This window comes from Panulirus ornatus, chromosome 59 (assembly GCF_036320965.1).
Source record: "Panulirus ornatus isolate Po-2019 chromosome 59, ASM3632096v1, whole genome shotgun sequence".
Taxonomy (NCBI): Eukaryota; Metazoa; Arthropoda; class Malacostraca; order Decapoda; family Palinuridae; genus Panulirus; species Panulirus ornatus.
This window is the reverse complement of record NC_092282.1, coordinates 27,810,702-27,837,041: the sequence shown is the minus strand read 5'-3', so window position 1 is coordinate 27,837,041 and position 26,340 is coordinate 27,810,702. Positions and strand designations below refer to the sequence as shown.

The 26,340-nt window shown below is 38.9% G+C and overlaps 1 long non-coding RNA gene across 1 annotated transcript in view; it reads right to left on the bottom strand.

The window, feature by feature from the left end:
• Positions 1–26,340, bottom strand: part of LOC139767165 (uncharacterized) — a 66,426-nt gene that overhangs the window by 23,891 nt on the left and 16,195 nt on the right. The window contains exons 3-4 of the long non-coding RNA XR_011717008.1: positions 1,964–2,110; positions 1,568–1,668 (exon numbers count right to left, since the gene is read on the bottom strand). This is a non-coding gene — a long non-coding RNA (uncharacterized lncRNA). The remainder of the gene's footprint in view (positions 1–1,567; positions 1,669–1,963; positions 2,111–26,340) is intronic.

Sequence of the window (26,340 nt, the reverse complement as noted above, 5' to 3'; positions counted from 1 at the left end):
CTTACGCACCCTATTTACCTCCTTCCAGAACATCTTTTTATTCTCCCTAAAATTTACTGATAGTCTCTCACCCCAACTCTCATTTGCCCTTTTTTTCACCTCTTGCACCTTTCTCTTGACCTCCTGTCTCTTTCTTTTATACTTCTCCCACTCAATTGCATTTTTTCCCTGCAAAAATCGTCCAAAAGCCTCTCTCTTCTCTTTCACTAATACTCTTACTTCTTCATCCCACCACACACTACCCTTTCTAAACAGCCCACCTCCCACTCTTCTCATGCCACAAGCATCTTTTGCGCAATCCATCACTGATTCCCTAAATACATCCCATTCCTCCCCGACTCCCCTTACTTCCATTGTTCTCACCTTTTTCCATTCTGTACACAGTCTCTCCTGGTACTTCCCCACACAGGTCTCCTTCCCAAGCTCACTTACTCTCACCACCTTCTTCACCCCAACATTCACTCCTCTTTTCTGAAAACCCATACTAATCTTCACCTTAGCCTCCACAAGATAATGATCAGACATCCCTCCAGTTGCACCTCTCAGCACATTAACATCCAAAAGTCTCTCTTTCGCACGCCTGTCAATTAACACGTAATCCAATAACGCTCTCTGGCCATCTCTCCTACTTACATAAGTATACTTATGTATATCTCGCTTTTTAAACCAGGTATTCCCAATCATCAGTCCTTTTTCAGCACATAAATCTACAAGCTCTTCATATATATATATATATATATATATATATATATATATATATATATATATATATATATATATATATATATATATATATATGCACACAAGTATACCATATAACTTCTACATATAATACAACTAATCTTACCATTGCTATATGCACACAAGTATACCATATAACTTCTACATATTATCTACAAGCACAAATAATTAACACTCAAGTCTTGAAGGGAATAGTTACTGGCCAATCTTCAAAACTTAGTGAACATATTCACAAACGTTACTACCATCATTACCACATATCAGAGGCTTAATGAATCAAATGACAGCACCGAGCACTTGTGACGAGTCACAGCCAACACTGGTCACTTTCCAAGTACGTGCTTCAAATCTTTTACGTTTACGTGGTCAGACTCCGTTCTCAAGCAGCTCTACTCCATCTGCCTGTCTATCTTAAGGTCGTGAAACAAACTCAACGAGTAAATGCCGAACGTGTATAGTCTTATACGTATATTTTCTTATCCAAGGTCATATGATTTGTGAGCTCTGGATTAATTTCAGATATAAGTTTTTCGCAGTATTTGGTTTGTCTCGTTCTTCCTACAATTTGTGAGTGGGTCGGACCCATGTCAACATGAACATTCAGTGCATTTTGTGAAGAATCTAACCATGTGAATTTACAGCTTTTCCCATTTCATACACTATCTGGAATGGTTCTCCCATACCTCGATATTGTATTTAACATTTAAGAACATTTTTAGTCTTAATATAAACCTTGCCGGATGTGTACCTGGTTCTACTCGACATAGATCTATACATGTATTGACTGACACTATGAAGACACTTCACGAGTCGATTATATACATACCTTGATAACATATTTTGGGTTGTCGGTAAAGCAAAAGACTTCATAAAACAAGGATGCCACTACTGCAGCTTCCATAAACGTATACCTATATGGCATCATCTCTGTAATATAAAATACAGCAAATATAATCAAATACTTCTTGACAAAAAGGTTTATCTTGCAACATATTCTATTTTACCATTATCTGTGAACCATGCTCGTAGGCATCATTATTTTTCACAATCTTTCCCTACCTTGTATAGAGATAGCAAATCTCTACGAGAATTGATAACTTGTTCTTTTCTCATAAATCTCCATCCAATACTGATAGTTGAGAACAATGGTTAGTTTACTCGAACATGTATCACGGATAGTACCCAATATTACTATCAAACAACATTAATGTATGTAAATTACCTTAAGTCCTACTGTAGCCATGGTTTCCTTAACCATCCTGATCATTTTATCAATATACACAACAAAGAGAAGAGCTTCTTGGGGTCCCCTGTCGTACATTGTAGAAGCACCTGTGCCTCACTTCAGCGCCATGTACAGCAAACTGATCTGAAAAAGGTTAAATAGGATGCATCAAACACTGCGTCACTACTATTTCCATCATTACTATCAGAGTTCTAAAGTTTCAAAGTGTAACGTAAAAGTGTTCATCATAGGTCGGTTGGTGTGTGTACCGACTATTTCCCCCTTTCCAGTTTAAGGTTTTCCATATCAACTTGTCATTCAAATCATACAGCCGTTTTTACCTTGGATGTGTGTTAACCCAATCATTACTCTCGTCTCACCTCTCTCCTACAATGCCTGGCACTTTTCTATAGTTTCAATTACATTTTTCATCATTGCTTTTATCATTTCTCTGCGCAAACACTGGTCACTACTGGGGTTGGACAATGTATAAAGCAGTCAAGATCAACATGGCGATGGGATAGTGTCTTTCATAACTGGCTATTCAGAGTGGCTCGCTAGATTTTCCTAAATTCACAGCTCTTTGCAGCGATGCTACGTTACGTATACATGTGGAATCAAAAGCAATACAAACAGGTGCATGGTCGGGGTAATCTACTTCCCGTCTAACTTCTTCAGTGTATAAAAACATAAAACCATACATTATAAACAAATCGATTTCTGAGATCTCCAAATATCTGATCTTCATATACTCAACGATTCGCTACGACCAGTGATATTTGGTTATATATATCTACCACCTTTCATCCATGATTATTCACTAAACCATCAAGTAAGTCGATGTATCTGTACTGAACACGATTGCCGTTACTAATATATGGGTAGCCGACTCGCAAACTGAAGTTCCCTTTGTCACTTTCTCGGCCACTATCCTGACCATTTACAGTACAAAGCAGTGAAGGGTCGTCGTAAGGGGAGACTTCCGTTAAAACATCTACCTCACCGAAACATACACTGGAGTATAACTAATCAGATCTGACCTACATCCAAATCTATATTAGCTACATATAACACCACATTTTACCAATAATATCACGCCACCTCGATGGCTTCTGTACAGATACTCACAAAACCTGGAATAAGGGAATAAACGCTTTTCTTGCAATATCCAGACGAAGCCATTCACGTAAACATTTAAGTATAGATGGGTCAAGTAGTTCATCTTTGGCACTACTAACATTCCCCGAGCACATGTGAAGTACCATCAATAGTTATCACTATAATGACATTATTAAGGAAGAGCGTAACGAACATCACGTCATTGTGTGGCAAGACCCGGTTCCTCCTAGTCATGCGTTCTCGTCAAACCAGCGATCTCTGGTTTCTCCTTTACCTCTTTTCCTTAGTCTTCCTAACCCTCTTTTCTCACTTCTAGCTGCTGATCCTTCTTTATGTACGCATGCGAAAAAGGCCCTTCAAGGCTTACTTGGAAAGTAGCGTCTTGCCTGTAAACACACAGGTGGCTTTCCTAACAGACAATACGTTGTTACAGTCTTGAACCGTTATAGTTCGTAGTACGTGACGATTACCGTATTTCTTAAAAGCTTTCAAATGAACTTCCGAGACAGTTTCAGGATGAGAATATTTGTGGCATCACTGTGGGATGGGAGTTCCCAGGACTGTACCACACACACACACACACACACACACACACACACACAGACTACCACTATCTTAGCTGGGTTTTTCCCTTAGCAACTTTTTTTTCTCAAGGAACAAGGATATCGACAACATCCGATCCGGCTCGCCATTGCACTGGACGGTTGGGAAAAGCCAAAGCCAGTCGAGTGCGGATCTTGGGGTTGTGACAAAGCCACATATGTCTCATTCACAGCCAACCTGAGGCACAAACGACGAAGCACGTCCACCCCGGTATACCACATCGTTCCAATTCACTATTCCTTGCACGCCTTTCACCCTCGTACATGTTCAGGCCCCGATCGCTCAAAATCTTTTTCACTCAATCTTTCCACATCCAATTTGGTCTCCCACTTCTCGTTCCCTCCACCTCTGACACATATATCCTCTTTGTCAATCTTTCCTCACTCATTCTCTCCATATGACCAAACCATTTCAAAACACCCGCTTCTGCTCTTTCAACCACACATCTCTCTTACCCGTCCATTACTTACTCGATCAAACCACCTCACACCAAATACTGTCCTCAAACATCTCATTTCCAACACATCCACCCTCCGCACAACTCTATAGTCCACGCCTCGCAACCATATAACATTGTTGGAACCACTATTCCTTCAAACATACCCATTTTTGCTTTCCGAGATAATATTCTCGCCATCCACACATTTTTCAACGCTCCCAGAACTTTCGCCCCCTCCCCCACCTTGTGACTCACTTCCGCTTCCATGGTTCCATCCGCTGTCAAATCCACTCCCAATTATCTAAAACTTCACTTCCCCTAGTTTTTCTCCTTTCAAACTTACCTCCCAATTGACTTGTCCCTCAACCCTACTGTACCTAATAACCTTACTCTTATTCACATTTACTCTCAGCTTTCTTCTTTCACACACTTTACCAAACTCAGTCACCAGCTTCTGCAGTTTCTCACACGAATCAGCCACCAGCGATGTATCATCAGCGAACAACTGACTCATCTCCCAAGCTCTCTCATCCACAATAGACTGCATACTTGCCCCTCTCTCCAAAACTCTTGCATTCACCTCCCTAACAACCCCATCCATGTCAAACAACCATAGAGACATCACGGACCCCTGCCGCAAACCGACATTCAAAGAGAATCAATCATTTTCCTCTCTTCCTACACGTACACATGCCTTACATCCTCGATAAAAACTTTTCAATGCTTCTAACAACTTGCCTCCCACACCATATATTCTTAATATCTTCCACAGAGCATCTCTATCAACTATCATATGCCTTCTCCAGATCCATAAATGCTACATACAAATCTATTTGCTTTTCTAAGCATTTCTGACATACATTCTTCAAAGCAAACACCTAATCCACACATCCTCTACCACTTCTGAAATCACACTGCTCTTCCCCAATCTGATACTCTGTACATGCCTTCACCCTCAATCAATACCCTCCCATATAATTTACCAGGAATACGTAAACTTATACCTCTGTAATTTGAGCACTCACCTTTATCCCCTTTGCCTTTGTACAATGGCACTATGCATGCATTCCGCCAATCCTCAGGCACCTCACTATGAGTCATACGCATAAAATATCCTTATCAACCAGTCAACAACACAGTCACCCCCTTTTTAACAAGTTCCACTGCAATACCATCCAAACAAATTGCCTTACCGGCTTTCATCTTCCGCAAAGCTTTTACTACCTCTTTTCTGTTTACCAAATCAATCTCCCTAACCCCCTCACTTCGCACACCACCTCGACCAAAACACCCTATATCTGCCACTCTATCATCAGACACATTCAACAAACCTTCAGATTACTTACTCCATCTTCTCGCATCACCACTACTTGTTATCACCTCTCCATTAGCCCCCTTAACCGATGTTCCCATTTGTTCTCTTGTCTTACGTACTTTATTTACCTCCTTCCAAAACATCTTTATATTCTCCCTAAAATTTTAATGATACTCTCTCACCCCAACTCTCATCTGCCCTCTTTTTCACCTGCCTGACCCTCACCTGACGAGGTTAGGCCCCTTACATACAAGTGAATTCAAGCTAACAGACCGCTGTGTCCCAGTACGAAGGGATTTGAAGGAGAACGGGCTAGCATTGACAATTCACTCTATCCCGTGCACGCCTTTCAACCCCCTGCATGGCCAGGTCCCAATTATTGAAAATCTTTTACACTCCATCCTTCCATCTCCAATATGGTCTCCCCCTTCTCCTTCTCTTCCTTGGTGATGACACACATATCCTCTATCATCCTTTCCCAACTCATTCCCTCCATGTGTCCAAATATATTGTTATTTCCGTGCAGAATATGTATACATCACCCAAGAAACTACCCTAAGGATTAGTATACTGTCCTCTCTGTTAGATGGGGCAGCCTAGGCTGGCCCCTATATTGTTGTTCCCTTCATAGTCTTCTACTTGGTCACTACGTATGAATTACATAATATGTTGGACATCAAGATAATCTTTTCAGAGTTTCCACTCTGAAAAAAATTTTCAATTTCCCGTGGTAAGAAGGATTTAGTTACACTGCCGTGAGGCTGCTACATATATATGTTCATCATTTTTCGTTAATTTACGTAGACAAAGACATTATGTAATGTCTTATATTAATCAATATTTGTTGTTTATATATATATACAAAATTCATTGATAATATTGTTTTAAAATAATTAATATTGTATCTAAATTAATATTGTATCTAAAAATATTCAAGAGTATGTAAATATATATTTGAATAAGGTATTAAGATCTTAAACGTAAATACTTATGAGATTATATTTGTTAGGGAGACACTCATCTATTGTTGTAATAATTTCCTTCCCATTTATTTTCCATATCAATTAGTGTGTCATATTCCAGTGAGGTACCTCAGTGATGTTACTACATCAAAGGCGCAAACATAGCCTTAAAAGAAAACTCATTCACAGAGACGTGGACAAAGAAAATGAAATATCATATCGAAGTTCATGAGACGTCAAGCGCATCTCACGTCTTTTGTCATGCTGACGATATAAATTTCCTTAAAAAAATGTTCTAACACGCCAGCGATTTGTATATGTGATGGGGCTTATAGATTAGATCATTTCGTGATCAAAATTATTGTCAATAAGTTTATGACCTGGCCCTTGTCAATAGTGACCAGACCCTTGACTTTGGTGGTCACATTTTTAATTTGATCTTCCTGCTCAGCCCTCACCTGGTAAGGTCATGCCCCTTCCATACGAGTGAATTCAAACAGCAACAGACCCCATTGTCCCAATAAGGGAATTTGAAGGAAAATATTTTTTAAGTGTATACTTAAACGTATCTATGGTACTGCTGCTTTCAACTACTCTTCTTGATGAATCATTCCATATGTTAACATTCCTGTGCAAGAAAAAGTACTTGGCCTTACATGAGGTCACACGTTTGCCGAGTAGTTTGCATCCATTTGTGTTTAGCTTGAAATCCACGACTGACATTATCGTACCGCCTTAGCTTCATGATAGCTTTATAGGTCTTGAAGAATTCTGTATGTCTTTGCACTTGTAACATATAATCCATGAGTTTCTCTTCTCGTCCTTACAAACAGCTTTATATATGATCAACAAACTAGTCCGTAATGAAAGTTATGAAGGTGAAATTGCAGTTCAGTTATTCATATGATTTCATCTAACGTAATTTTTCTGTCCATGTGGCACGACATATTTCGTGGAGACAATCCACCTCATCAGGTGCCAATACTTAATAAAGTTATTTGAATCTCAACTTGGTCTCGAGAGGGAGGGAGCTGTCCATAGCTGTGGGCAAATCCTATCTATGAAAGGTGTATGAAGCACCCCCCCCCCCCCTCCTTCCTAACCTAACTACTACCACCCTCAAGTGTGTGTGTGTGTTGCCACGTAATCACAAGATCCTACAGTGAGTCGTTAGGTTAGGTTGCTGGAGGAACCACGTCTTGACGGGTAAACAAACCCGCTACATCGACGCCTCTACAATGAACACACCTGCTACTCTCTCACCTTAGGACCGGCCGGTAGGCCACTTCACGAAACGTGGGAAAGAAAACGGCTTAAAAGGAAAGTGTGTGATGATTCTACAAAGACCAAGATTGGATGAGAGGAAGCCTCAGCAGTTGACGAGATCTGGTCCACCACCAGACGCAGGAGACTCCTCCTCATACGTGTCTAATAAGTATTTGCTGTCGACTACACTCGACGGTTTGTGGACCATGGATGGGTCTTCTGCTAATGTGGCGGCGAGTCTGCTGTCTGATAACAAAAAAATCGGAAACAGAAAACAGGGAAAATCTCGCACAGAGAACAGTGAACAGCATATTGAGCCGAGCTGGAGGCTGCTGGTCTTAGAGAGGTAAGCTCAAGCACCTGTGGTGGTCAAAAAACTTCCTATTATTGGAATATGATTACATCTTTTCGATAAAGGGGAGATAGATAATGTCCTTTAGATAGACATTACAATCCACCATTGAACCACATGCTTGACACGAGCTCTCAATGACAGGGAGTTTTCGTGTATTAATACTGACACACATCGGAGGTCTGTGTTCAGGAAGGCGTCCCAGACGTGTGTAGTGGGATCTTAGGTAGATACGTGTGTGGGTTGTATCAAATGTAACTGAACTACTCCATCCCACATATATTCAATTGAACCTCGACATCTTTGGAACATTTTTAGCATATGTGCTTAGTTTCTCAGTAATTACTCTCCCCGATTTGATATATATTCTCGTTTTCCTACGTTAGCAAGGTAGCGTCAAGAACAGATGACTACGCCTGGGAGGGAAAATCCTCACTTTGCCCCCTCTCCCCTTTTTTTTTTTTTTTTACAGGTGGGGAGAATTTCCAGCCCAAAACTCCCACCCCTTTTAGTGGCCTTTTACGACGGTCATGGAATACGTAGGATGGAACCATGGAAGTGAGTCACTGGGTGGGGGAGAGGGCGAAGGTTCTGGGAGCTTTGAAGAATGAGTTGAGGAGCAAAAATGGGTATATTTGAAGGAAAAGTTGTTCCAACAATGTTATGTGGTTGCTAGGCATGGGCTATAGATATGGTTGTGCGGAGGAGGGTGGATGTGTTGGAAATGAAATATTTGAGGACAATATGTGGTGTGACGTGGTTTGATCGAGAAAGTAATGAAAGGGTAAGAGAGATGTGTGGTAATACAAAGATTGTGGTTGAGAGAGCAGAAGAGGGTGTATTAAAATGGTCTGGTCACATGAAGAGAATGAGCGAGGAAAGATTGACGAAGAGGATATATGTGTCAGAGGTGGAGGGAACGAGGAGAAGCGGTAAACCAAATTGGAGGTGGAAGGATGGAGTGAAAAAGATTTTGTGCGGTCGGGGCCTGAAGATGCAGGAGGGTGAAAGACGTGCAAGGAATAAAGTGAATTGGAACGATGTGGTATACTGGGGTCGACGTGCTGTCAATGGATTGAACCAGGGCATGTGAAGCGTCTGGGGTAAACCATGGAAAGTTTTGTGGGGCCTGGATGTGGAAAGAGAGTTGTGGTTTCGGTGTATTACACATGATAGCTAGAGACTGAGTGTGAACGAATGAGGCCTTTTTTTGTCTGTTTACCTGGCGCTACCTTGCTGAAGCAGGTTTACCGATGCCGTTTCCTCTGTGTGTGTGTGTGTGTGTGTGTGTGTGTGTGTGTGTGTGTGTGTGTGTGTGTGTCAGTTCTTTCCGTTAAAAAAGTCTGTTTTATTGAAGGTAATACCCGAAGCAATAGTACACTTTCCTTTCTGTTAAAGAGGCAAGGTTTATTATGGTTGAGTGGCCACTAGGATAGATATGTTGCCCTCAGTAAGTCGTCCAATTTACTTTCACAAAGGGCGACCATCACTTTCCTTAAGTGACGTTAGCAGTAAATTCAATTCTTTTTTTTTTCAGAGTTCTCACTCTAGAAAAATTAATTTACGTAATCATTATCTACCGATGTTATCTGTCTGTTCTTTAAACATATTTTCGGATTTATTAGGTAAAATGCATACGCAAGTAACTTATGTAATAATGTCCATATTATGAATTATACAATAATTGTATACATTGAAAGTTATTGCACTAAACACAGGAGTTTATCAGTTAATCGTTTTTCCTCAAGATAAAGAAATGTAGCTTCAGATTTTAATCTTTTGTATATTTTTTACTTGTAGTGGGGCCACTTCTAAGACTTTACGAAGTCATTCCTTTCCACATTTAACCTACATCCGTTCGCAAGTCAAACTCTGGAAATGTCTCAGTGGTTTTATAGCACCGAAACACACAAACAACCTTAAAATCGAGCGTGTTTATAGAAAGTGGACAAAAAAAAAAAAAAAATGAAGGAATGAATTAGAGCGTAATAAAAGTCAGTTGCGCTACACATGGGCTTTTTATCAAGCTAACGATAAATTTTCCCTCACCACCTCATGCATAAACGTCTTCTTATGATAGTCATTATACAGCCATGGTGACCTCACACACACACACACACACACACACACACACACCAACCTTCCTACTCGTACACACGCCTTACATCCTTGATGAACTCTCACTACCTCTAGCAGCTTTCCTCAGATATATTCTCAGAGCCTTCCGCTCGTATATGCCTTCTCCAGATCCATAAATGCCACATACAGATCTATATGTTTTGCTAAGTATTTCTCACATACATTCTTCAAAGCAAACACCTGATCCACACATCCTCTACCACTTCTGAAACCACACTTCTCCTCCCCAATCATGTTGCCCTGTGCATGCCTTCACCCTCTCAATCAATACCCTTCCATACAATTTTCCAGGAATACTCAACAAACTTATCTTTTTATTGTGATCACTCACCTTTATCCCCTTTGCTTTTGTACAATTGCACTATTCGTGCATTCCGCCACTCCTCAAGCATTTCACCACGATCTATACGTACATATATTGATCCTTACCCACCAATCAACAACACAGTCACCCCCTTTCTTAATAAATTCAACTGCAAAACCATCCAAACCCGCCACCTTGCCGGATTTCATCTTCCGCGAGGCTTTCATCACCTCTTTTTCAACTTCATCAAACCACTCCCTGACACTTTCACTTCGCACAACACCCTGACCAAACACCCTACATCTGCCACTCTATCATCAAACATTCAACAAACCTTCACGATACTCACTCCATCTCTTCGCTCCATGCTATCACTTCCTTTTTGCTACCTTCACCGATGTCCCCATTCTTTCTCTTGTCTTTCGTACACTATTCACCTCCTTCCAAACCATCTTTTTATTCTCCCTAAAGCTTAATTATTTTCACCCCAACTCTCGTTTGCCCTCTTTTTCAGTCCCTGCACCTTCCTCTTGACCTCCTGACGCTTTCTCTTATACATTTCCCATTCATTTGCACTCCTTTCTTGTAAGTACCAGCCCCAAAGCCTTTCCTTTTTCTCTCACTAACAACTGTACTTTTTCATCCCACCACTCACTACCCTTTTTAATCTGCCCACCTCCCACCTTTCGCATGGCAAATACATCTCTTGCACATGCCATTACTGCTTCCCTAAATACATTCCATTCCTCACCCACTCCCCTCACTTCAACTGCCCTCACCTTTTTCCATTCTGCACTCAATCTCTCATGGTATTTCTTCACACAAGTGTCCTTTCTAAGCTCTCTTATTCTCATCACACGTTTACAAAACATCCAAAGACCTACACACAACTACCCCCACCCTCTACGTGAACCCACAGAAGACCTGCAGACGTCGTCAGGACACAGACTGCACGATTACCCTTACTCTGTAGCTTACCAGCCACCCGCGTGCCAGTCACCCACCCACTCACTCCCCTGAGCCACACTTCAACTCGGGTACTTCTGTGTCCATAACAGGTTAGGTCGGTCATGACACACCATTGTGCACAAACTTCCACAAGGTAATCATGGATGAACACCAGAGGCATCCACGTAACTCTGTAGCACCAAGGCTGGACATAGAAAAATTATCCTATGTTGATTGTGGTTTTATGGATCACTAGGAAGTAAGTGAACGAGGTGCTGAGTAAGTGAATGGTTTATGTTTGTATTATAACCTTATTTCTGCCATATTTATGGAGTTGCTTACCTTACACATCTGCTCTTTTCTCAAACTGTACATGATCGGTAATATCCATATGAGGTATTTCTTTCGTACATGACAATTTTAGAGCCTTATTTCATGACCTTGGCATCATCAACATATACAATTTGAAGGAGAGATGAGTTGGCTTTGGGGTGGACGCCAATATGGATAAGAAGGGAACCTTTACATACATTTTTCCCCTTACCCTGAGTTGTACGAATCTGAACAGGTAAGTCTGAGTTAATATGTGTGGTTACATTATATGTAATACACCGACCATCTAGACTGACTATATGTAGTACGTCGAGACCATCTAGACTGACTATATGTAGTACGTCGAGACCATCTAGACTGACTATATGTAGTACGTCGAGACCATCTAGACTGACTATATGTAGTACGTCGAGACCATCTAGACTGACTATATGTAGTACGTCGAGACCATCTAGACTGACTATATGTAGTACGTCGAGACCATCTAGACTAACAGAAAAAAATTTGACTACGTCTTCTCTTTTAATATCGTGGTGTTTCATTCCCCTGTACAACAGCTGCTTTACAAAAAAAAATCGAGTTTGCAAATACACTAAGGGCTCTCAGAATTTGTGTGTGTGTGTGTGTGTGTGTGTGTGTGTAACGATTCTCCTAGACTGAGCTTACATACGGCCTCGATTAGGTTTTTAGTTTCAAAATAATATTACAGAAGCGCACTGCATGACCATTGCACTCCACCGAGATTGTCCGGGTGTCCATACCTGCTCCATATATACCTAAGTCCTGCTCCTCTCTCATATCGAAAATCTCAAACTACGTTACCCCTGATAGCTTGAAGTTTTCTCACCACGAACATTAGAAAACGTTACCCTATATGTTTTGGTCAATATATAATTATTGCTAAAAATATATGGCTTCTGTAGATGCATGATAACTTTTATACATGATGATTTAGGCTATTTTCAAAATATCAAAGACTTCTCTTTTTTCTTTAACAACAGTTGATCATCGTTATATTACCATCAATTAGGGATGACTCCAGTAATTACCAAGGACCTGTTTATTCTTTAACAACAGTTGATCATCGTTATATTACCATCAATTAGGGATGACTCCAGTAATTATTTGTTTGTACAGTACGGGGAAAAAGTTCTCCACCTGAGGTCCCCGTCTACTGAACTTAATATGCCATGGGTTAGTCTTTAAACCTCTGTAAACTGTCAGCCTCACTGTCTCAGTAAGTTCTTCAAACCATTCAACACCGTAACACAAAATAGATGCTTTGGAACATACTTTCTAACGAGCTCTTTATGGTCTCTGGTAATTATTGTGGTGGTGCATCACTTGGAGAACTCCTCCATGTTAGAGAGCTACACTGTACCCATCACCCTTTCACTGTAGCCCAGTTTTCATAATTCAGGTAATATTAGATGTTCATTCAGAATACATTCAACCAGATATCCGTATTTCTATTAATGTCGTAACCAGATTTATGGCATAATCCAGTTTCGTCTGATCTATGTCATAATGTTAATAAAAAATGTTACGAACATGTCCATAGAGCTGAATGTGTTTCAAATATTTGCCATCACACAGATAGACTCTTTTCTAAGTTCTAACGTTTGACTCTAGCAATAAAATTTAGGACAATATTGACCCCTAGATGCCTTTCATATATATATATATATATATATATATATATATATATATATATATATATATATATGTGTGTGTGTGTGTGTGTGTGTGTGTGTGTGCGCCATTGCTGGCTTTGGTCAGATATGTGTTCAGGGTGCCATGTACTTGCGTGGAGTCCTATGTGGATGTGTGTATAGTGTAAAATGTGTTGAGTTGACCGAAATTAAATTTCATCTTGGCGAATCTTTACACACATTTTAAGCATAACAAGGGCCACTTGTAAAGAGGTAATGTATATGGTCTTACAATTCTCCTTACCACCTGAAAATGGCGTTAGTTTTTTTGTTTTTTTTTTGGTTGGTGACTGAAACTTGACGATAACAGCGACATCACATAAATATGAACTTTGCTGACTTTATTTATCACTTTGCCTGGCTCTGTCATGCTTACCAACTGCTGGTGTGTAGGAACGGTATTTTCTTAGCAATTTGAAAGTGAGTGACCTGTGTTGGGTCACCTGCTTTCTAAGATCTAATATATTTTCTACGTTTCTTTGTCTACTTAGTTTGTGCATATCTTATGTTTGGGTAGTGAATCCAGTGAGACTCCTTAATGGATTATGATGCTTCAGTAGATGTAGGTTGCACTTGGGAAATGCTTACTATTAAGAAAAAAGTTTTCTTATATCATATAGAGAATTCATGATGTTTGTGATTATTTTGCTTTTTATGAAGCTGCAAACGCGTGACTGAAATGAAGCGAAATACTTTCTTCTGAACAGGATTGTTAATATATGGAATGATTAGTCAGTTAAAGCAGTTGAAACCAGTACAATGGATACGTATGAGCACAGACTTGATAGATATTTCCCTTTGGTGCAGACATTATTATGCATCTCTTTAACTACACGAAAAATCTGTCTGTCTGTCTACTCCTACCACATTAACTCATCAGTGTGTGTTCTCTTCCACTGTTCACAATAAGCTTCGTTTTAACCTAGTGGTCTGTTGCTGTTTTAACCTAGTGGTCTGTTGCTGTTTTAACCTAGTGGTCTGTTGCTGTTTGAACCTAGTGGTCTGTTGCTGTTTTAACCTAGTGGTCTGTTGCTGTTTTAACCTAGTGGTCTGTTGCTGTTTTAACCTAGTGGTCTGTTGCTGTTTGAACCTAGTGGTCTGTTGCTGTTTTAACCTAGTGGTCTGTTGCTGTTTGAATTCAGTTTTTTCTAAGCGCCTGACCTCAGGTGAGGGTCAGGCGGGAAGCTCAAGTAAGAAATGTGACCATGAAAGGCAAAGTTCGGGTCACCAAAGGCAAGGGTCGGGTCACATACATAAAGGTCACGACATTTATTCGTACGATTTTGATTATAGAGGCATCTGATTCTATATATATATATATATATATATATATATATATATATATATATATATATATATAAGGAGCGGGGGGCTGGTAATCCTCCCCTCTCGTTTTTTCTTTCTTTTTTTTTTAATTTTTCAAAAGAAGGAACAGAGGGGGGCCAGGTGAGGATATTCCAAAAAAGGCCCAGTCCTCTGTTCTTAACGCTACCTCGCTAACGCGGGAAATAGCGAATAGTTTAAAACAAAAGAATATATATATATATATATATATATATATATATATATATATATATATATATATATATATATATATATATATTTATTTATTTATTTATCTATTTTGCTTTGTCGCTGTCTCCCGCGTTAGCGAGGTAGCGCAAGGAAACAGACGAAAGAATGGCCCAACCCACCCACATACACATGTATGTACATACACGTCCACACACGCAAATATACATACCTATACATCTCAACGTATACATATATATACACACACACAGACATATACATATATACACATGTACATAATTCATATTGTCTGCCTTTATTCATTCCCATCGCCACCTCGCCACACATGAAATAACAACCCCCTCCCCCCTCATCTGTGCGAGGTAGCGCTAGGAAAAGACAACAAAGGCCTCATTCGTTCACACTCAGTCTCTAGCTGTCATGTAATAATGCACCGAAACCACAGCTCCCTTTCCACATCCAGGCCCCACAGAACTTTCCATGGTTTAACCCAGACGCCTCACATGCCCCTATTGACAGCACGTCGACCCCGGTATACCACATCGTTCCAATTCACTCTATTCCTTGCACGCCTTTCACCCTCCTCCATGTTCAGGCCCCAATCAATCAAAATCTTTCTCACTCCATCTTTCCACCTCCAATTTGGTTTCCCACTTCTTGTTCCCTCCACCTTTGACATATATATCCTCTTGGTCAATCTTTCCTCACTCATTCTCTCTATGTGACCAAACCATTTCAAAACACCTTCGTCTGCTCTCTCAACCACACTATTTTCATTACCACACATCTCTCTTACCCTATTATTATTTACTCAATCAAACCACCTCACACCACATATTGTCCTCAAACATCTCAGTTCCAGCACATCCACCCTCCTGCGCATACCTCTATCCATAGCCCACGCCTCGCAACCATACAACATTGTTGGAACCATTATTCCTTCAAACATACCCATTTTTGCTTTCCGAGATAATGTTCTCGACTTCCACACATTCTTCAAGGCTCCCAGAGTTTTCGCCCCCTCCCCCACCCTATGATTCACTTCCGCTTCCATAGGTCCATCCGCTGCCAAATCCACCACAGATATCTAAAACATTTCACTTCCTCCAGTTTTTCTCCATTCAAACTTACCTCCCAACTGACTTGACCCTCTACCCTACTGTACCTAATAACCTTGTTCTTATTCACATTTACTCTCAACTTTCTTCTTTCACACACTTTACCAAACTCAGTCACCAGCTTCTGCAGTTTCTCACATGAATCAGCCACCAGCGCTGTATCATCAGCGAACAACAACTGACTCACTTCCCAGGTCTCTCATCCACAACAGACTGCATACTTGCCCCTCTTTCCAAAACTCTTGCATTCACCTCCCTAACAACCCCATCCATAAACAAATTAAACAACCATGGAGACATCACACACCCCTGCCGCAAACCTACATTCACTGAGAAAGAATCACTTTCCTCTCTTCCTACACGTACACATGCCTTACATCCTCGATAAAAACTTTTCACTGCTTCTAACAACTTGCCTCCCACACCATATATTCTTAATGCCTTCCACAGAGTATCTCTATCAACTCTATCATATGCCTTCTCCAGATCCATAAATACTACATACAAATCAATTTGCTTTTCTAAGTATTTCTCACATATATGTTCGTTACACATACAAATCGGTGGCAAGTGTGCTGAAACGGTCTTATGTGATGGAAAATATATCGAACACTAAACAAAAGACCTTTGTGGTAATATGCCTAACGTCTGTTGAGCTCGGATAAATTCTTTCCTTTTCTTTGTCCACTTCTTTGTGAATGAGTTTGCTTCTAAGGTCATGTTTGTGTCTCTCGTGCTTTGTAAGTCACTGAGACATCCAAGTGGAATTTGGTGTGCTAATTCATATGAGTTGCATGCGGGCAAGAAAATAACGGTCACAATTTTAGAACAGTTTCCCCACAATACATAAAATCGACTTAGATTTTAACGTTTGAAACAGATTTCTTAGATTCTTGATTAAACTAATAATTTAAATACATTGTTTAATTTGATATATAATAAAATATCAATGGTTTCATAATATTACAACAAAAAATATTATTACATAAATTGTTTGAGTATGAATTCTATTTAATAGCATTAGATATAAATAAATATTGCCATACTTTCTATTAACATATTACAATTTATTACAGGTAATTTTTATAGAGCAAATGCTCTAAAAAGAATTTGATTACTGTCGTTATTTCGTTAGTAGACAGCCGTCGTTAACGGCAAATCAAACAAACTTATCTCTCGTCCCATCCTCTAAAGAGCCTGCCATAGAAACAGAGTAGAAAATATATGTACTAATATTTGGGGTATTTTCTTGTGTGATATATTATGTACGGAAAGAAGAGTACATTTGGAGGCATGGAAGGAGTGAGTGGGGAGAAGGTGACAAGGAGGATTTACGTGTCACCAATGGAGAGGACAATAAGCTTCAGTGGTGTCCTGACAGTGATGCATTCACGGGACGTCTAGGATTGAGCGCATAGGTCGAATCTAGGTTAAAGCGGTCGGTTCACAGTCAATCCAACTGTTCATTCACCCCTAGGAGGATGGTTGATAAAATGAGTACCTGGCCCAGGCTAGGAGATATATGATATATAGCGTTAATGGAACGGCCTTGATTATGGCCTCGTTGCCTGTACAGTGTCCGTTAGCACAAAAAAGGGGTAAAGCAAATTACAGATAATAGGATTGAGTTCAGAAACAAAAAAATTGAATGACCGGACCTGAACATGCAAAAGGGTGACAGGAGTGAGCGAGATAGAGTGACTTGGAACAATGTAGTAGACGGAGAGAGGTCATCGTAGTCAGTGGGTTGAACCAGGTCATGTGATGCAGCCAGAGGAAATCATGGATAGGCAGGGGCTGTGGTTTCGTTGTAGAGCACATGACAGCTTGAGAATGTGTGAACGAATGTGGACTTTCCTCGTCTGTTTTCCCAACTTACTCCCTCCATGCGTCCACATGACTTTCCGCACAGATTAAATCACCCAAGAAAGTACCCAAAAGATTAGGTTAGATATTTTCTTCTCTGTTAGTATGGCGGGCTCTTGAGAGGATGGGATAATGGAGAGGAAAGACTGTGCAGTAGTTTGATTTGTCGTAACCGACGGCTGTCACTTAACAGAATATTCTTTAAAAATTACGTTTTTTGGAATAGGTATTTTGGGATGATTTCAATCACATATCAATTTGTAATGAGTAAACTATTAATATAACGTGTTTTATCATTTATATCTAAAGATATGAATTAAAATGCATACGCAAACAAAATATGTACTAATGATTTTTAAGTCAATATCATGACTTATATATTAATTCAGTTATTAAATCAAACACAATTTTTGATGATTAATTACTTTATCCAAACATCTAATAAGTTTTGTCTCAAACGTTAAAATCTCTATTGATTTTATATGTTCAGGGGACACTTCTGAAATTGTAACCATTATTTTCTTTTCAACATGTAACACATATGAACTAGCACACCAAATTCCACTTGGATGTCTCAGTGACTTACAAAGCACGAGAGACACAAACATGACCTTAGAAGCAAACTCATTCACAAAGAAGTGGACAAAGAAAAGGAAATAATATATCCGAGCTCAACAGACGTCAGGCATATTACCACAAAGGTCTTTTGTTTAGTGTTGCCCTACTCTCTTAACTAAGGTAAAGCAAGATAGGTACTAAAAAAGTTTTTTTAATGTTGCCTTCAAATAAAAGAACTCTGTCAGTAAGACCTTACTTAAAAGTAGCCCAAATCATCCAACAATTGGGAATTTTTATGTCGTCAAATATAAGGCAGGTAAAGATGTATACATTGGCTAGACCAGCAAAAGCGTAAGTGAGAGATGCTATTGGCACCGTCACTCAGTGCGCAGGAGTGACCACAAAAATGCGATCGCTAAACACTGCTAAGAAAACGATCACCCTGTAGACTCTAACAACCTCCTAGGGTGAATGAACAGTTGGATTGACTGTGAACCGACCGCTTTAACCTAGATTCGACCTATGCGCTCAATCCTAGACGTCCCGTGAATGCATCACTGTCAGGACACCACTGAAGCTTATTGTCCTCTCCATTGGTGACACGTAAATCCTCCTTGTCACCTTCTCCCCACTCACTCCTTCCATGCCTCCAAATGTACTCTTCTTTCCGTACATAATATATCACACAAGAAAATACCCCAAATATTAGTATATATATTTTCTACTCTGTTTCTATGGCAGGCTCTTTAGAGGATGGGACGAGCAAGACTGGACAGTCGTTTGTTTGAGTTGCCGTTAACGACGGCTGTCTAGTAACGAAATAACGACAGTAATCAAATTCTTTTTAGAGCATTTGCTCTATAAAAATTGATACCTATTTTGAATTGTAAGATCTTAATTATGCAATTTCTTTAATGATATATTTCTAGTGAAAATAATTTAAATTCATACTCAAATAATTTATGTAAAAGTAATTTTTCAAGATATTGTAAAACAAAGCTTATTTATGTAAATATATAATTAAACAATTTTTAAATAACCAATAAAAACCAAAAATGTAATTGATATCGTAATTAATATCTTTTGATTTTAAGTATTATGTGGACACTTCTAAGATTATAACCATTATCTTTTTCACATATAACATATGAATTAGTACAGAAAATTCCAAAATCTTTGTTGGCAAATATTTGAAACACATACAGTTCTATGGACATGTTCGTAACATTATTTATTATTATTATTATTATTATTATTATTATTATTATTATTATTATTATCATTATTATTATTATTATTATTATTATTATTAACATTATATACATAGATCAGACGAAACTGGATTATGCCATAAATCTGGTTACGACATTAATAGAAATACGGATATCTGGTTGAATGTATTCTGAATGAACATCTAATATTACCTGAATTATGAAAACTGGGCTACTGTGAAAGGGTGATGGGTACAGTGTAGCTGTCTAACATGGAGGAGTTCTCCAAGTGATGCACCACCACAATAACCAGAGACCAAAGCTGGGTAAAGAGCTCGTTAGAAAGTATGTTCCAAAGCATCTATTTTGTGTTACGGTGTTGAATGGTTTGAAGAACTTACTGAGACAGTGAGGCTGACAGTTTACAGAGGTTTAATGACTAACCCATGGCATATTAAGTTCAGTAGACGGGGACCTCAGGTGGAGAACTTTTTCCCCGTACTGTACAAACAAATAATTACTGGAGTCATCCCTAATTGATGGTAATATAACGATGATCAACTGTTGTTAAAGAATAAACAGGTCCTTGGTAATTTACAGAGTAACGTAAATTATCATGCATGCAAGTTAGCATATATATATATATATATATACAGGAGCCAAATAGCAATGATAACACTGGTGAACAAAATTTTAATTTTTTTCTCTCACGCACTAAAGTAGATGGAGCTTATAGCGCTTTTTACGCTGAATTCCAATTTGTTTTCATAATTTCTCTATTTGGCATGGTTTCAACGTGACACAGAGCAATTCAATTTTACAATGTGTAAATTACTCCATAAATAAGGCTAGTATTACACATTATAAAAATTGCCTCTAAAATACAGAAGTGTACTATTTTGGACTATATTTGGCCTCGGGTACACCAGTAATCTGCCAACATAGAGTGCCTCCACTTTCCCTGGTATCGGTTTTCTATGTTCAAAATGTCTTAATGAAATCTGTCGCCTTGCTCATCGCTGATTGACCCAAGATTTTTAGGGAAAAAGTCTAAGTACGAGTCCAAAATGTGGATTTTTAGACTCATAATGCACCCCAGAGCTTAAATGAAGTCAATAGATCTTTGACATAACAGTAGTTTTCTTATCTTTGATTCCACAAAAAAAAAAACTTGGCAAACTCTCCTAAATGACAGGACTGCAGTTTTCTGAACTTCATTTAGTTCTTAATCGAACTTTTCATCTGGAAGCAGTTCCCTGATGTGTAGTCCTACCAAAATACCCCTCGATGATTTTTGTATCACTGGTTTTGGGGAATTTATTTATTCCTCAAATATGTGAATCCATGAGCAGTTTTATACATACTTTTGACGAAATTCATCTTGAAAACATTGCAGTTCTTTAATCTGGAACCTGGCAAAACTTCGACTCGCTTCTTAGACTAATTGAGATTGCGAATGAGATCATTAAGATCTCCTTGACTCAGCAAATGTGGTTCACTTGAAGAACAGTTAGCTGTAAATGTTGCATCCATATTGTCCTCTACTGGGTCAGTTTGGTTAGCACTAAGACCGGATACTCGTTCCATTTGTCGTAATCAAAGACTGCAGTTTAATGGAATACGACAATCATCGACTTTTTTTGAGTATTTTCTCGATAAAAATTAATACCTTATTTATAAATGAGTAATTTATTGATTCGTCATTAACATCAATTAATATTTAATCTTTTTTATTAAAATACATAACCGAATAATTTATGTAATAATAAGCTATGTTTTAATATTATGTTAAAATTGTTACTTAAATTAGATATTATATTAAACGCAATTATTAATAATAAGTAAACTTAACCAAAAATTATATCAGTATTTCAGGCGTTAATGTGTCTGTTGATTTAATATAGTATGAGGACTGTTCTAAGCTTGTATAGTATGAGGACTGTTCTAAACTTGTATAGTATGAGGACTGTTCTACACTTGTATAGTATGAGGACTGTTCTACACTTGTATAGTATGAGGACTGTTCTACACTTGTATAGTATGAGGACTGTTCTACACTTGTATAGTATGAGGACTGTTCTACACTTGTATAGTATGAGGACTGTTCTAAACTTGTATAGTATGAGGACTGTTCTACACTTGTATAGTATGAGGACTGTTCTACACTTGTATAGTATGAGGACTGTTCTACACTTGTATAGTATGAGGACTGTTCTACACTTGTATAGTATGAGGACTGTTCTACACTTGTATAGTATGAGGACTGTTCTACACTTGTATAGTATGAGGACTGTTCTACACTTGTATAGTATGAGGACTGTTCTACACTTGTATAGTATGAGGACTGTTCTAAACTTGTATAGTATGAGGACTGTTCTACACTTGTATAGTATGAGGACTGTTCTACACTTGTATAGTATGAGGACTGTTCTAAACTTGTATAGTATGAGGACTGTTCTAAACTTGTATAGTATGAGGACTGTTCTACACTTGTATAGTATGAGGACTGTTCTACACTTGTATAGTATGAGGACTGTTCTACACTTGTATAGTATGAGGACTGTTCTACACTTGTATAGTATGAGGACTGTTCTACACTTGTATAGTATGAGGACTGTTCTAAACTTGTATAGTATGAGGACTGTTCTAAACTTGTATAGTATGAGGACTGTTCTAAACTTGTATAGTATGAGGACTGTTCTAAACTTGTAACCATTTTTTTTTCGCATGTCATCCACGGAACTTCCCCTTAGATGACTCAATGATATTTGATGCCCGAAAGACACAAACATAGATACCAGTAGTAAGGTACAGCAATACAGTCGCCAAACTGACTTATAACAGGTTGCGTGTGATGACTGAGCAGACAAGTAGACGCAACTACAAGTTGAAGTTTAGATACTTTGACTTGTGTGTTACTTGTACTTTGATGACATGACGTCATACCCTAACCTCACCAGTCAGTTTGGTCTTGTCATGAGTTGTACAAAAGTGACAATAATGTCACAGTGACTTTTGACCTGTAACTGTACTGTGGAGAGAAGGCTAAAGTATCGTGCAAAACAGCAACGACGCAAATTAAGTAACAGTTTACTGGCATTCTTACACAACAATGAACTAACTGGTTTCGTCCCACTTAAAAGACTGCTGATAAGAAGGCGAGAATTATCTTTTCTGGAGGAAAATAAAGAGTGAAAGATTTATGTGGTACTCCAGACCTCGTGAAAAAATTGTGTATTCTTATAATTTGTTTGTTTGCATGTTTGACGATGAGTTCGTTCGTAGGTTATGTTTGTGTTGTTCGTTCGGTCTTCTAAAACCATCTAGACACCAGTGGAATATTTGATACACAAGACGATGTGGTTAGACTTGAGAACCAAATAATGTCTACCTATCTCGAAATCTTCCAATCTAACGTAAATGATAAAGAATTACTTATCTCTTTATCAATCTTTACTCTAAATTCTTGTATCTTATATTATTTTATTTATTATTTTAATGAAATTTAGTAAATTTTATGCAATTTTACATAAATCTGAATAAAACTTGCATAAAATATTTGTACTTTTGTCTTATTAAGATAACGCTGAAATATGTTATAATGTAATCAAACTTAAGTTTAATAAAGCACAAATATTGTATTTAAGTTAAATTTTTGAGTGTTTACTCGACAAAGATAAGTAATTTTTAATGAAGTCGGCCGTTAGGGAAAATATTAGACTAGAAAAATGCCATATTCATCATCACACTACCATCATATACATAGAACAATACCATATTCATCATCACACTACCATCATATACATAGAACAATACCATATTCATCATCACACTACCATCATATACATAGAACGAAACTTGGTGGAAAAGGATTTTGATGTTCCTCCAATTAGCAATGCATTCCTGGCCCCCTCGTGAAATGTCTGTGCTTGTCTACTGGTCTAGCCTCATTGTACTTACAAGCTGTAAGGGTTTAATCGGTGTGTCTCTGGCGTAACTGAAAAACGTCTAGATTTGCGTGTACAATGACTAGTTATGTAGGATCTTGTGCCCAATTTCGAGAAGTAACAGCGAGGGAACTCATCTCGGCTTGGTGCATCTGGCCCTCCTCCTTCTCTGGTACACTCTACAGCCACATTCATTTGCTTTACTTTTTCTGTTTATTCCTTTAAGAAAGGAAAGTTTTACCCCACGCAAAAGTGGTCTTTTGTTAGGGTCAGTATGCCTCGCTAGAGTCTCTGGCCTCGCCCAAACACAATCAACGCAATCCACCACTCTCGTAGCGGTGGGCGACGTAGAACATAGTAACGGTGGGCGACGTAGAACATAGTAACGGTGGGCGACGTAGAACATAGTAACGGTGGGCGACGTAGAACATAGTAACGGTGGGCGACGTAGAACATAGTAACGGTGGGCGACGTAGAACATAGTAACGGTGGGCGACGTAGAACATAGTAACGGTGGGCGACGTAGAACATAGTAACGGTGGGCGACGTAGAACATAGTAACGGTGGGCGACGTAGAACATAGTAACGGTGGGCGACGTAGAACATAGTAACGGTGGGCGACGTAGAACATAGTAACGGTGGGCGACGTAGAACATAGTAACGGTGGGCGACGTAGAACATAGTAACGGTGGGCGACGTAGAACATAGTAACGGTGGGCGACGTAGAACATAGTAACGGTGGGTGACGTAGAACACAGTAACGGTGGGTGACATAAAACTAAGTTCTAACTACTCGTGATTACCAAGCAACGGAATTCCAGTTAGTTACGTCAAGATTACGTGTTAGACGCTGTATTCCAGTTAGTTACGTCAAGATTACGTGTTAGACGCTGTATTCCAGTTAGTTACGTCAAGATTACGTGTTAGACGCTGTATTCCAGTTAGTTACGTCAAAATTACGTGTTAGACGCTGTATTCCAGTTAGTTACGTCAAGATTACGTGTTAGACGCTGTATTCCAGTTAGTTACGTCAAAATTACGTGTTAGACGCTGTATTCCAGTTAGTTACGTCAAGATTACGTGTTAGACGCTGTATTCCAAATCCTCTTCGGACAGACGCCAGTATTGTGGTCGCGGAGAAAATCTTATCACGTTGCACGCATGTGACCAGTAATTATTCCATACAGTGAGGGAAAAGTGCCGTGTGGGCATAAAAAAAAATGTCACTGCAGTAGGAAAGACAATATTTACATAATGGCAACCCCATATTACGGGAATAGCCAAGTATGCCTCTAAGAAACTGGGTGTCCTGTTTAGATGTCGAAACTTCTCTAGTGAGCAGTTGCTCTCACATTTGGGGTGGTTCTAATTCTGTATCCTTACTTGATAGAATCGAGAGCTTTCTGCCTTATACACTGTCCCTGGCTAACTTTCAAACTTGACCCCCTTGACCTGCATCGCAATGTTGGTTTCACTTCCCTTCTATCGGTTTTTGGTTATGTTGCTCCCAAGACCTGGCTGCTTGCGTGCCCACAGTACTAGCTACAGCATGCAACACTCGGCCAGCTGCTGCGTCCCATGATTATTGTATGGCCATCGGCAACTCAAGGGTGGGCCGTTTTGACACCTGCTTCTTTCCCTACACGTCGAAGCTTTGGAACTTCCTTCCTCGTAATGTCTTTGCTAATAACTATAACCTGGCACATTTTATAAAGCAGGTCTTACACTTTCTCAGAAATTCTTATATACTTTCCCTTGTCTTTTCTTTTTACGTTTCATAATTCTCAGTATATTTCAATTAAGGCCCGGCTTTGATATAGACTTTTGTCCATGACTGTATCCTTATAAGAAAATTTTACTAGCATTCACCATCACCATGACTTTATTGGCACCTTCAAACATACCAAGTGTTGGCTAGTGTGTTACAGCGGTCTTTACTGAGAGAAAATAAAGCGTCACGTAAAGAGACGTTAGTGGTACGCCTCCATCACCTGGTCAATACTTCTTTGTTTTTTGTTTATTTGGTTATGAATGAGTTCGTTGTAATTTTTATGTACCGTTTGGTCTTTTACAGAATGATTGAGACACCTCACGGGATTTTAGTGAGTGAATTTCTAGTTACAAGTGGAGAAAAAGAAAAAGTATTTTAAAAGCGAGTCCCCCATCACAAATGAAAGTAAATGTAAATGATTGGTATGGGCTGCCCCTCTCTCCTCTATAGAATTATTATTATTTAGGTTTTTCATCAAATTATTCCTACTAATTTGTTTATGTAAATTAAGACATAGTTGTTGTTTTTTTTAGAAAATTTGATTAAAATTATAGCCACAATTTCAAAAGATATTATTACATACACAGTTGGAAATTGGTTTTAAGAATGGTTAGTTATATTTAAGAAAATGAGAACATGTAATGATTATCAAATACTGTATGGACAATGTAACATTTTTGGGAGAGACCACATAAGACGTGAATGTGTATGTGGTCTTTGGCTTATTCTTCTTAGCATAACATAATTCGATTTAACTTGACGGCTTTATGAGCCAAGTTGCTCATACCACGAAACCACCATACGCACTATTCCTCGAATCTCTCTATACATCTATCAGTCATATAGTCTATGTACATCATGAGTTTGTGGATTTAGGA